At 35.0% G+C, this 14,513-nt stretch overlaps 1 protein-coding gene and 1 pseudogene across 7 annotated transcripts in view; one reads left to right on the top strand and one right to left on the bottom strand.

The window, feature by feature from the left end:
• GRM8 (glutamate metabotropic receptor 8) overlaps positions 1 to 14,513 on the bottom strand; it is a 731,467-nt gene that overhangs the window by 460,201 nt on the left and 256,753 nt on the right. The gene's annotated exons all lie outside the window — the stretch shown is intronic.
• Positions 7,027 to 7,537, top strand: LOC118350530 (ATP synthase F(0) complex subunit C2, mitochondrial-like; annotated as a pseudogene).

The raw sequence follows: 14,513 nt of genomic DNA, 5'->3' as shown, positions 1-14,513 counted from the left end.
GTTCCTCTCAGGAACAAGACACTGTATTCTGTATTTTTGAGGAAAAGAAATAATAGGATTAGACTAAGATTGAGGACGAGAGGATGTCAGACCAAAGGCATGTGGTCCTTCTAGAGTCTTCCCATCTTATATGGGGAATTGTAATCCATTTGTGCTAAATGTTTTGAGTATTCTCATTATGCAAAAAACATTAGAGCCTAGTATATTTTGTTACCATAGTTCTGCCTACTGGGAACTATAATTAAAGCACATTTGAGCAAATGCAATTTTATTTGTTATTAAGCAACTAAAAGCTTAGTCAACCTTGCAAATATGGCATTATTTTAGGATTACAATATGAGCCAGCCAGTAAACTCTATTAGGTTCTATCTTTATTAGCAATGCCTCCTATTCCTTTTATAGGAGACTTCTATACTATGTAACAGTGGTTCTCAACCTTAGGATGCATCAGAAGATTTGTTAAAACAGTACTGAGCCAGGCTCCCATTCCCTCTAATTCCTTAAATCTGGGATAGAGCTCTGAAATTTGCATTTCTAATATGTCCCTAGGGCATGCTGATGATGCTCATCTGCAGACCACACTTTAAGAACCACTGCTATACAACGTAGTGCTTAGAGCTTTGAAGTCAATCCCACCTAGTTCATATCCTGGCTTTTCTAATAGCTATATGTCCTTAGGCAGCCTACTTCATCTCTCTAAGCCTCAGTTACTTACTCCACTTAGTGGACATAATAATACCTATCCAATAGGTTTACCATGAGAATTAAATGAGATAAAAATATAGAAAGTACTTAGCCCAGTGCCTGGAAGGGGAAAAAAGTAATGCATGGAAGTGATCGGTGTATTATTATTATTGTTCTTAATTGGATAAGTATATCAACAGCTACCTCAAAGTATTTATAGCCAGCAGTGTGCATCAGACTCACTTGATGCACAGGTAAAATTTTTGTAAAATCTACACAATGAGCTACCACCCCCCTCAGAGATTCTGATACAGTCCACATTTCATTGACTCTAAGATGCCACCAATTATAAGATGGACCACTATGTTATGTACTGCTAAGAAAGAAATTCTGCAATAATACCAGGATTAAACTAATAGAAAATACATCCATATTTCAGAAATGAGAAAATGTGAAAAAATGTACTTCCTGGAACTAATAAAATACTGTAGGTACAGAGGTGAATTTGTGCTTGCTTCCCAGACTACAGTGATGTGCAATTATGGTTAAAAATCACTGACCTAGGGATCCCTGGGTGGCGCAGCGGTTTGGCGCCTGCCTTTGGCCTAGGGCGTGATCCTGGAGACCCAGGATCGATTCCCACGTCGGGCTCCCGGTGCATGGAGCCTGCTTCTCTCTGCCTGTGTCTCTGCCTCTCTTTCTCTCCTGTGACTATCATAAATAAATAAAAAAAATTAAAAAAAAATCACTGACCTAGTCAATCTGATAGCAGCAGAGGAAACCCAGAGTTCAGATGCCTCAAAGCTAAGAGAGCTCTCAGGTTGGAAGCCCTGGAACTAGAACATAGCCCAGTCTCATGATTCATTATATAATTCCATTGGCTATTATTAATGAAATAAAAATATTTCTGCTTGGTTTAATAGCATCTACATTCTAACCTTGGAGAGGACTTTCCCCACTGAAAGCTGTTACTCACATGATGAGAACAAATCAATCCATTGATAGAGCCAAACAGATCAGAGGAAAATTTAGTACAGTCTGCAGGAAGTGTCAAGCCAAGACTTTTCTTCATAAATATGAATTCTAATCCTGAGATTTGAGGAGCACAGGGGGAATCTTTTAAGGAACACAAAACACAATTTCCATTTAGAAGAGAAGGGAGGATGGTCAAGGTCCCACACATTACTGAGACTGCCCGTGGTAAGTTTTTATCTTCCATCTTGATTTTTAAATTGTACTTTGTAAAGTGTTGGGGAAAAGAAGCTGATTTTGTATATTCTTATTATTTGAGCAAATTCATGGTAGGTGCAATTTCCCTTCAGCCTAAGAACCTTGGATGAAGACATTAGTAGCATATGACCTCCTTCAACTTTATACTAATGCTCTCACACACTTAATGAAATCTATACTTCCAAAAATATTTTTTTGTATGTTGGAAACCTCTCGTGGTCCTGGCTCATATTAAATTCCTTTCTATTGTTATATATTAAAGATTTACCACAATAATGTTTTCAAAACTGTGATGTTCTTAAAGTTTCATGTTTCTAGTTACAGACTAGGAAATACAAGATATCATGAAACAACAAAAATGTCTACATAATTTAAATGATTCCACATGTAGAATATAATTTAATATGAAATTCAGTCACCTGAATAATGACATCCTAGACACTGGTCATTAAGAATATCTGTCAACTTAAAAGAGAAGGAAGCAGCAATATCATTATAGGAAATTAGTTTCTGTTTTACTATAAATATAGAAGATGGTATATTTAACCAATCTATCTTAAAGGTTTAATTACACAATGAATGCAATCCCTACTTTCCGTATAAGGAAAAGACTGAGCTTGTAATTCTTCAATTCCATTCACCAATTGTAATATCTAACTGACTCATGTGACCTTTCCACAAGGATTTATCATCATTGAGGGAATCTTTGATTTTTCCCAAAACATATAAACTTCCTAAAGTTTGATGTCATTCATGTATTTGCTGATTTTAAATATTTTCAGTTCCTTGGAAGATATAAGAAAAAATTTAAAAATAAGCATTAGCAGTGTCTTGGAGATTCTGGTTTGTTTTAATAAAAACAGCAATTATTTCAAATCCTCTGCTGATTAGAAAGTAGCAAATCTCACATGATATGTCAAAGTGTTTTGATATTATGTTTTGCACTCCCATAAAAATGCTATTAGCATCTCTAATAATTATCTGAATGTTCAACTTTTCCCAATATTCTTCTCTCAGTCTCATGTGTTTGTTAGATTATTGCTTACCTAAGAAAAATATGCTACAAAGAGGCCCACACAGGGATGCCTGGATGGCTCAGCAGTTGAGCATCTGCCTTCAGCCCAGGGCATAATCCTGGAGTCCCGAGATTGAGTCCCTCATTCGGCCCCCTACATGGGGCCTGCTTCTCCTTCTGTCTGTGTCTCTGCCCCCCTTTTTGTGTCTCTCATGAATAAATAAATTTTAAAACCTTTAAAAAAGAGGTCCACACAACAATTTCAGGAGGAAAGAATAACAGCCAAATACCCTTTCCTTCTTTAGTATAATATCTAGAATTCCAGAAAATGTAAGTCAAGGAGTAACTTAGCCCACTTCACCTTCAGAGAAACTTCTAGAAATTTTCAACTTATCCTTGTATATGGAGTGGAGTAAGTAAATTAGGTGCATGAATAGTAAGGCAGATTAGACACAGTTTCAACAGCCATACCCAGAGGGTGCTAATTAATAGAACAACATCAATCTGGTTCCAGGTTTCGAGTATCATAGAAGGATTCTTTCCTAGGTTCCATTTGTTTCAACATTTTACTCAATTTCCTGGTGAGAACAGAAGAGGACATCATAAAATTTGTAAAAGGGAAAGTGACCATATTAGATGACTCAATTAGGATTGAAAGAGAGGCTGACAGGTGAGAAGAAAGGGCTAAAATAATAAAATGAAAAGTTTTGAAGTAAACTTTTAATGAGGTGATTAAGTCCAAAAGGACAGTAGTCTTGTACAGAATGAACAGTAGCAACAGTTTAGTAGCAATCCATGTTTAGATATTTTAGTCTTTAGAAAGGTTAATACAAATCAACAGTAGAAAGAATATTTATTGAATGAATGAATAAAATAGTGTAGAATCAGTGGGAGAAAAGGGGAGGGAAAAAGAAAGAAAGGGAGGCGAGGGTATGGAGAGGAGAAAAAAGGGAAGAAGAAGGGAGGGGGAAAGGAGAATCTATATGAAGAGTATCAAAAGCTCCATTTGTTTCTGTGCTGCCAAGACCAGCCTCAAAGTACTGAGGTATAAATATAGACAAATTGGATACATTCAGGGGTAATCTGAGACATACAAACAGTCAAATCAACAAATCAATTAATATTCAAGAAATTCTTGAAGGAATCAGGCACATTTAGCCTTGGAGATCTGATAATCATGTTCAAATGCCCTAAAAACTTTAATGGGAAAAAAATTAGAAGGTAAGTAAATAAGCTGAGTGCATGAATAAGAAGGCATATTAGTCACAAACAGTTTCAACAGCTATATCCAGAGGGTGGTAATTAATGGAACCATATCAATCTGGTTCTAGGTGTCAGCATCATAGGAGGATTCTGTCCTAGGTTCCATTTGTTGTAACATTTTACTCAATGTCTTGGGTGAGAATAGAGAGATCATCATAAAATTTGTTACAAGGAGGACAAATGAATGGAAGGCATAAAGCAGCAGAATTAGATTCTGTTAAAGTAATTCAGTGTCAAGAGTTCTCCAAAGATGAAATGGCTCAGTTCTTAAAGGATAGAGCTACTAACCACTTTCTCCAGGATATATTAAAGCCCTGACTGGAAGATCCTTGGCACAGCTTTTGCAACAGTAATTCAAGCATAAAATAGGTGGGGACTAATCTTTGAAAGTCCCTCCCAACCTTAAGATTCCAATATTTAAACATTTTTCTTTGGTGTAAAGTAGGCTCTTGCAAAAGATTTTCTCTTATAAAAACAATGAAAACAAATGGTTAGTCTCAGGAAGATGATCTAAGTGTTCAGAAAACCCCAAGAGAATCTTCTATTTTGTTGCATGTTTGCTCTCTAGAGAACTAATCTCCTTCCCCTGGAATGTATTAATATCTGTTTGTCCTCTGCTATACTGGCTGACTTTGGGAATTTGCACACAGCACACTTTATCTTGCTAAATATAATAGTCTGTCCAGCATTCTTCCTTTATGAGAAATCCCTATTCACTTTCATAAATTATGTGAATGGATCTGAAGTGTATTTTGCTTTCTTCAACAGAAACTATTCCCAAAAGTAGCCTGAAAACATGCCAAACATCTGCTCCTACACACAGTTCAAAATATGATATTGATATGTATTATTATGGGTGAATTCTGAGTACAAGGCAAAATTACTCCTGAACAAATTCCACCTCCTCCCAAAGCCTAGTCACAGGAAGCTCAAGGAAATCAGCATAATTCTAATATTTGCTATGCTAGCTGTAACTAACCAGGTAAGCCTGATAAAAGCTTACCATTTTAGAACATTCCAAAATCTAATATAAATAAATATTAGATAAATGTAGTATGATAAATATTTCTCTAATTTAACAAATATTTTTAAATATATGTTTTTTTATCATTTGCTGTACTTTCATATTCAAAAATGTTGCTTTTCAATTCTATGAGTTCTTGGGTGCCTGTGTGTTTTGAGTCTATTATTATATAGGCCTACCCCATCTTTTTTTAATTTATTTTTTTATTTTAAATTCAACTAGCCAACTTCTAGTACATCATTAGTTTTAGATATAGTGTTCAATAATTTATCAGTTGCATATAACACCTAGCGCTCATCACATCAGGTGCCCTCCTTAATGGCCATCACCCAATTAGCCCACTAGCCCCCTCTAGCAACCCTCAGTTTGTTTTCTAAGTTAAGAGTTTTTCTCCCTCTTTTAATAATCAAATGCAATTAATGTTTATCATGGCATAAAGAAAGGTAACCAAAATCCCTAAATCCTGAATTCTTTCTAGTCATCTACAGAAGCCTCTTCCATACACAGCAAGTTCCCTAACAGTTATGTTCATAAAGACGTTCAGAGTAAATACAACCTTATTATTAACTAGGGCTTTGGCCTCAAACACTCCTTTGGTCTACTTCCCTGGTGAACTGGCCTAGACTTCATATGAGCTTGGCAGACTCCTCTTGTCCCTTGTGCTAAAAAAAAAGAATAATAAAAACAACCCAACAGCTAATCCTCTCAGTCTGATTATATCCCAATAAAGCCTCTGTTCTGGCACAGATTACATCTACCCAGAGCAGGCAGGTTTTCCTAACTGGTAAAGTCTTTCTATATACCTGTGCTGTCTAAAACAGTCGCCACTGTTCACTTAACACATTAAGTTAACTAAAATTAAATAGTATTTAAAATTCAGTTCCTTAGTTGTGCTGGTTACAAATTCAAGTACTCAACAGCCACATGTGGGGCCAGTGGCTCCTGTATAGAACATTTTATCACACTCTATTGGACAGCACTGCTCTAGGATCCATTTTGTTCTTGACTTGGGCAAACCTTGGTTTTAGGGTTAGGCAGACTTTATCTTCCACTAAAGATCTGAGTGTGCAACTGTTTACCCATTTGTTCATTCAACAAATATTTATCAATTCCTTTCCTAGCAGCTTGATATATAATCATGAACAAAGAGACATAGTACCTCCTCTCACAGAGCTTATTATGCTCTAGAGGAAGACCAACAATAAACAAGCAAATAGCTAATAGAAAAGATTATTTTTGTGAATTCAATGCTACTATATTTCCCTTATATACTTTAACCTCAAAGTAACAAGATGTTTTTGTTTCAAATGAGTCCATCTCTATAGTGGTCAGCCTTTCTCTTGGTGTACTTCAGATGGTAAACACTGACGGTTTTAGGATTTAGTTACTCTAGAGTGATTTTTAGCCTTTTTTCTTTAGAATTTCTGCACACAGCTTAATTCTTGCCTGTGCCCTTGATTCCTCACAAAGAGTTCTATAGGCTTTATAGTTTCAATTACCACATTTATAGGTGTGACAACTTTAATTATTTATATTCCCAAATATACAAGACACTACTAGACATCCCCTCTTGGAAGACTCTACCCTAGCTTCTTAAATCTTGTCATTGGATATTCAGAATGCCTCTTCAATTCATATTTCTCTTCTATTCCTAGTGGGCCATATATTCTAAATGGTCATTACTCATACCTGATTTACTGAAACAACTTCCCAAAAAGGTTTAATGTCTCAATTTCTCTTCCTTTCGATTAATCATGCCACTAAATCATGGTTAATCATAAGAGTCTAAGATTTCCCCTCTCTATCTTCTCTACACACCATGAAAATGTATGCCCACAACAAGTTTATCTCCATCCCCTCCCTGTTTGGGATCACCTCCCTGCTGCTGAGACTACCACTCTCTGCAGTGGTGCTAAAAGGACCAACACTGACAGATGAGTGCCTCAGTAGCCTGGCAGCCACCTCCTCTGACTTCACTTATTCCCATTAGCAGCTCCCAAAATGGCACCATTTCAAGGAACATTGACCCAGCCACCAAACTCACTGGGGTGGTTGGCTCTGGGGCTGGGATTGGGACTGTGTTTGGGAACATCATCATTGGTTATGCCCAGAACCCTTCTCTGAAGCAACAGTTTATCTCCTATGACATTTTGGAAGCCATGGGGGTCTTTTGCCTGATGGTGGCCTTTCTCATCCTCTTTGCCATGTGGAAAAGCCATCTCCTCCTCCCATATTTCTTTCTTTCACATCTCTCATGTATGTTGCTTTCCCTATACCTCCCCAAGCAGCCTGGGAAACAGAGTTGGTTCAGGATTCAGTAGAAGAAAAACAAATAAATACTGTATGAATAACAAAAATAATGATCTGTTATTACCCTGACCAAAAATCTACCCTGGCTCCCTATTAGCTATAGGATCAAGTTTATTTTTAATGAACTTACTGCTTTGAAAAGATAAGGCTAAAAAGGAATGATTTTGTCATTAAAGTGAGTGCTTCATTTAGGAGTAGGAATTATAATATAACCTATTTAATCTCTAAAAATGATCTTAGATTTTTCAGGCTGATATACCACTTAGCTCCTATGATATGTTATATCCTTGCCCATGTCTCCTCCTTTTATCTAGTTAAAACTTTCCTAATCATCTTCCTCCCAGTTTCCACAAACTCTTCTCCTGCAACACACACACACACACACACACAAAGGGGGGGAATCTTTTAAAGATAATTTGCTGAGTTCACTGATACAAATGGGAGTTTTAAGAAGCACAAGCAAACTATTTCAGCATTATTTTGCCAATTTAATATAACTTTCCCATTTCCTTGCCACCCACATGAAGTCCACAGTATGGCTTTTCCATAGGGTCCCAAGCTCAATAGCTTGAGTAAGTCACTAAATGGCTTTCTGCAGGCAAATTTTGGATCAACATCCACAAACTAAAATCATCTCAGCCTTTAACCTAAGAACCTACTGGTGATTGATAATTTCCCCATTGGCCAGGATGATTAAAAAAAATCAAGCTCTTTAAAAAGAGATGCAATTGACATATAGCACTGTATTAGTTTCAGGTATACAATATTTGTATACCCTGGGAAATGAATACCACAGTAAGTCTACCTACCATCTATTACCACATAAAGTTATAAAGTTATTAAAAATATTTTTCTTGTAATAAGAATTTTTAGGAATTTTTTCTTTTGGTAATTTTCAAAAATGCATGACAGTAATATTGACTACAGTCACTGGGTTGAATACTACATTCCCACAATTTGCTTATTTTATAATTTGAAGTTTGTACCTATAGACTACCGCCACCCATTTTGACCATTCCCTTCCCTCTAGCAACCACTGTTCTGATCACTGTATCTGTGAGATTAGTTCTGTTTTGTTTTCCCATTTGTGTTCTTTTTTAGATTGCATATATAAGTTAAATAATATATAATTTCTTTCTCTGATTTATTTCATTCAACAAGGTCCATCCATGTTGTTGCAAACAGCAAGATTTCCTTCTTATTATGGCTCAGTAGTATTCCATTGTATAAAAAAGTATGACATCTTCTTTATCCATTCATCTATTGGTGGACGCTTGGGTTTTTCCGTATCTTGGCTATTGTAAATAATGCTGCAATGAATATAAGGGTGTATATATATTTTCAAATTAGTGTTTCCATCTTCTTTGGGTAACTACCTAGTAGAATTGCTGGATCATATGGTAGTTCTTCTTTTATTTTTTTAGAAACTTCCATACTGTTTTCCATTGTAGCTGCACCAATTTACATTTCTACCAGCAGTGCACAAAAACAGCCTTTAAACCACATCCTTGCCAACATCTCTTATATCTCGTCTTTTTGATAATAGTCATGTAACAAGCATGAGGTTATCTCATTGTTATTTTGATTTGTATTTCTCTTATGATTAGTGATGTAGTACATCTTTTCACATGCCTGTTGGACATCTGTATGTCTACTTTGGAAAAGATCTATAGTGGTCCTTTGCCATTTTCTAATTGGATTGTTTGTCTTTTTGTCATAGAGTTATAGGAGTTCTTTATATATTTTGGAATGTTAACCCCTCATCAGATATTTGATTTGAAAATATTTTCTCCAATTCAGTAAGCTGGCTTTCCATTTTGTTGATGATTTTCTTTGCTGTGCAGAAGTTTCCTCATTTGATGTAGTCCTATTTGTTTATGTTTGCTCTTTCTGCTTTTGGAGTCAGGTCCAAAAAGATGACTGCCATGACCAATTTCAAGGAGTTTATCATCTGTTTTCTTCTAGAAGTTTTATGGTTTCATGTCATATATTTAAGTTCATCACTTTATTGTGATCTCAAAGTAAATATTTATCTTCTAGGTGTGTTAAATTTCTAAAGAGCAAAACTATGATTTGGCTTTATTAGTAATTAAAAGTATTGAAAGGTTCTTTCTTAGAATGCTCTACCTACTTTTCAAAAATATCTATTTCTGGGGCACCTGGGTGGCTCAGTGGTTGAGCGTCTACCTTTGGCTTAGGTTGTGATCCCAGGGTCCTGGGATTGAGTCCCACATTGGGCTCCTCTCAGGGAGCCTGCTTCTCCCTTTGTCTATGTCTCTGCCTCTCTGTGTCTCTCATGAATAAATAAATAAAATCTTTTTTTAAAAATCTATTTCCTTTTTATGAGGATTAAATGTACAAAAAAGTCTCATTTATTATTATCATAATCTGCTCTAGCAATCAAAGAAAAGGAAGTTTTTCTTATCTTTCTATCATATATAATTGCAGTTGAATTAATTCTTAAAGTTGCAGTATGTTCTTAAAACAATGATACAAGTTGATATTTAAAATTACTAAAACTCATGTTTTCACTTTTTTCTGCATAATAATTACTGTTTCTGCTGTCATAAATGTATTAGACTTTAAGAAGCTATGTAGACTTTTATATTTCTTATTCAGATCTCTTGAAAAATGTTCAAAATTATTAATACACATACATATATACACAATATAAATTATTAAACATAAACAATTTACCTAAATAAGACTAGATCATAGCAAATCAATGTTTAACCCATTTCCCAATACCATTTTACAGGAGCTTCAGCTCACTAGAATTAATTGTATTGACTTGGAAGAGCACAGAAGACATATGTTATATCACAGGTCACAGTCAAATCCTTAACTGTGCTTAAATGCTTTTGTATCTCTATGACAATATTTAACAAACACATACAGTACTTGCTATGCCAGGCACTGTTCTAATCCTTTTATAAACATTAAATATCATTTAACATTGTGAGTTAGTGTCATCATCCCCATTTTACAAGTGAGAAACTGCAGCATAAGAGAAATTAAGTGTCTTGCTTAAGTGCCTAGAGCTAGTAAATGGCAAAGTCAGAATTTGAATCTAGAAACTAGGCTCCAGTCTGAGCTCTGAAGGGCTCTGCCCTTCATATTCAAAATTATTTCTACATTTGAAATCTAGCTTCACTAGAAGGGTATTATAGCTTTTAATTACGTGGGGAAAAAACTTCCTCTTTGATATATGAAATCATTTCCTGGCTGCTGCCACACAGACACTAAAGGTCTCCTTGATGGCCTGCCCCTTGGCTTGGGTGGTTTCCTCCTGTGCACCCACCCAGCTCTGTGCCTGGTCCTGTGGCAGCACCTACCATGATTTCTGCATATTAAATATTAAGTTCTTTAAGGGTAAGAAGTTGGTCTCATTCACAGTTGCAGCTCCAACATGGACCTTGAGCTGATAAAGCAGCCAAAGAGTTAAATTGATTTCTTATCAAGTTATGATACCTATAATAAATAAATTTCTTATCTCTACCAATTTTTAAATTACCAAGTATGTGGAAATAGGCTTATGATTTAAAGGAAACGATAATACAGAAAAATAAGTTAATGGGTGGTTCACCCTTGTCTTATCACAGAGCTTTCAAAATTTGGGGTGTTTCAAACTTAAAAGACACTAAAGTCCTTCATTTGAAGAACTGCCAACACAGCTGCACTGAGCTGTTTAAACTAAAAGTCAAAGAATATATACCAAGCTACTATAACAAAACACTTCCATCAAAACCTTGCAGCAAGGATACAATTGCCAGCTAGCACATTTCTCTCCACAAGAAATGACATTATGTCATTTTGTCCAAAGGACATCAAAACAACTTGTCAGTTTAACAGAGGATTTCGATGCACCACAAGAAGCCTTTCGCATACCACTTTAAGTATTTCCAGGAAAGTTGCTATAGAAGCTCTTAAGGCACTATAATTTGAACCCAACTAAACTTATTAACCAACACAAACTATAACTTTTCTAAAATGTCTACCTCTTTATAAGTGGATGAATTTTTAGAAAAGTCCTACCAACTCTTGGAAAATACAGTTCTACAGAGAAACAATGATGTATTTCCTTTCATTCAGTAACATTTACTCAACAAATTATTAATTATGTACCTATGATGTGCTAGGTACTCTTTCTAGGTATACTTATATGAGTCCTTCTGACAATAAAACTGTATTTTTTAAGTGAGTTAGTAATTTCCAGATCTTTTGGTCCAGTTTAACAGCATTAGTCAGTAAATTCTTAATATGCATGGGAAGGAAGAATTATAGTTACCATAAATAAGTCTATATTTTATATAGTGGCAGGAACATATATAGTTATATGTCAGTTTAAACATGCAGTTTGAGTGTCTGATTAACTGCTCATTTTACATTTTTTGCCTAAATTAAGCAGGCGATTCACTGTAATAGTCAAATTAAGTTTTGCATAATGTTGGCCATAGGTTCATAAAATTAGGGAGCAGAATGGGCATTGGAAGACATCTTCCTCCTAAATCGTAGGCCCCTGAAGAAAAGAATCATGAGCTCTGTAGCTCTGGGGCTGGAAATATTTCCTAGCATGGACTGTGCATCAATCTACGATTGTTAGAATGAATGAATGACCCCATGCAAACTCTCTGTAACATATAAAACTATATTCCATTTATAAAAATTTCCAGAGGTACCAGACATGAAGATGGGTATTTGGTCACTACCCTAATAATATTAACCCTTCCTAAATGAAGAGATCATATTGAGGCCCTTAAGGCAAAATAATATAAAGCTAACCAGGGTAATTAACCAACACAAACTATAACCTTACTAACAGCTATTAATTTTAGTGAGATTTCCTTAACTGTATTAACTTTTCCTCATTAACTTTTTACAAACTTTTAATTTATTAAGTCATTTTAATTCCAGTATAATGTACAGTGTTATATTAGTTTCAGGTACACAATATAGTGATTCAACAATTTCATATATCACTCAGTGTTCTTCATGACAAGTGCACTCCCTAATCCTCATCACCTATTTCACCCATTCCCTCACCACCTCCCTTCCAGTAACCTTTAGTTTGTTCTCTATAGTTAAGAGTCTCTTTCTTTGTCTCTCTCTCTTTCTTTGTTCATTGGTTTTGTTTCTTAAATTCTACATCTGAGTGAAATCATATGGTATTTATCTTTTCTGGCTCTGTTTTGTTTTGGTTTTTACTTTTTTGTTATTGTTTAGGCTATTCTGATAGTAAGTTAGAGGTAACAAAATGATAAATTATTACTCTGCTTTTTTGTTACCATCATAAATTCTATTAACAATACATACTTATCCAAGCTAATACCCTTTTTATGCCTTTGATAATATCATAATATGAAATCTGCACCTCTAGTCATGTTGTAGTACTCTTTCTACTATAATACATGTTTGCCTTCTCTCTCCACTCAATTGTAAACCAGCATTAAAGACCTAAATGTAAGACCTGAAATCATAAAAATCCCAAAAAGAGCACAGGTAGTAATTTCTCTGACATCAGCTATAGCAACTTTTCTCTAGATAGTCCCCTGAGGCAAGGGAAACAAAAGCAAAAATAAACTATTGGGACTATATCAAAATAAAAAGCTTCTGCACAGCGAAGGAAACAATCAACAAAACTAGGAGGCAATCTATAGAATGGGAGAAGATATTTACAAATAAAATATCTAATAAAGGGTTATTGTCCAAAAGTTATAAATAACTGATACAACTCAATATCCAAAAGCAAATAATTCAATTTAAAAATGAGTAGACAACATGAACAGACATTTCTCCAAGGAGGACATACAGACGTCCTACAGACACATGAAAAGATGCTCATCATCACTTATCATCAGGAAAATGCAAATGAAAACTACAATGTGATATCACCTCACACACATCAGAATGGCTAAAATAAAAAACACAAGAAATAACAGGCATTGGCAAGGATGTAGAAAAAAGGAACTCTCTTGCACTGTTGGTGGGAATGCAAACTGTTGCAACCATTCAGCCTCAAAAAACTAAAAATAGAACTACTCTAGGTAGTACTTCTACCCACACTACTGGGTATTTATTCAAAGAAATCAAAAACACTAATTCAAATGGATGCATACACCTATGTCTATAGCAGCATTATTTACAACCTCCAAGATATGGAAGCAGCCCAAGTGCCCATTGATTGATGAATGGACAAAGATGGGAGGTCGATCTATCTATCTATCTATCTATCTATCTATCTATCTATCTATCATCTATCTGTCTTGGAATATTATTCTGCCATAAAAAAGTATGAAATCTTGTTATTTCCAAAGACATGGATGGAGCTAGAGAGTGTAATGCTAAGCTAAATAAATCAATCAGAGAAAAGCAAATACCATATAACTTAACTCATATGTGGAATTTAAGAAACAAATGAGCAAGGAAAAAGAGAGAGAGAGAGAGAGAGAAACCAAGAAACAGACTCTTAACTATAGAGAACAAATGAATGGTTACCAGAGAAGAGGCGAGTGAGGGGATGGGTGAAACAGGTGATGGAGCTTAAGTAGTGCACTTATGATGAGCACTGAGTGACATATGAAATTGTTGAATCACTATATCATATACCTGAAACTAATATAACACTGTACATTAACTTATTTGAAAATAAAAACTTAAAAAAACTTGCTATATTTAAATAAGTTCAAATTAATTCTTAAAAATGAAATATATATTTTTTAAATAAATAAATTGTAAGCCAGAATAGGGGCCAGGTTCCCACCTCTTTCTTGCTACCCTCATACACTCTGGCAGGATATACACTATTGAATCTACTCCAATAATATGTTTAGAAACAATAATATGGTACCACAAAAATAGGAGACAAAAGGCAGAGAAAAGTATACCAAAAGCCTCTTCTGGAAAATTGAATTAAAACTTTCAGTAGAAGTGAAATACTCTTCTTTATCTCTTTAAAATTTATATATAATCAAATTCCACTAGCTCTAA

Source organism: Canis lupus, chromosome 14, assembly GCF_003254725.2.
Source record: "Canis lupus dingo isolate Sandy chromosome 14, ASM325472v2, whole genome shotgun sequence".
NCBI lineage: Eukaryota > Metazoa > Chordata > Mammalia > Carnivora > Canidae > Canis > Canis lupus.
The sequence above is the reverse complement of the archived record's forward strand: the minus strand, read 5'-3'. Positions and strand labels throughout refer to the sequence as shown.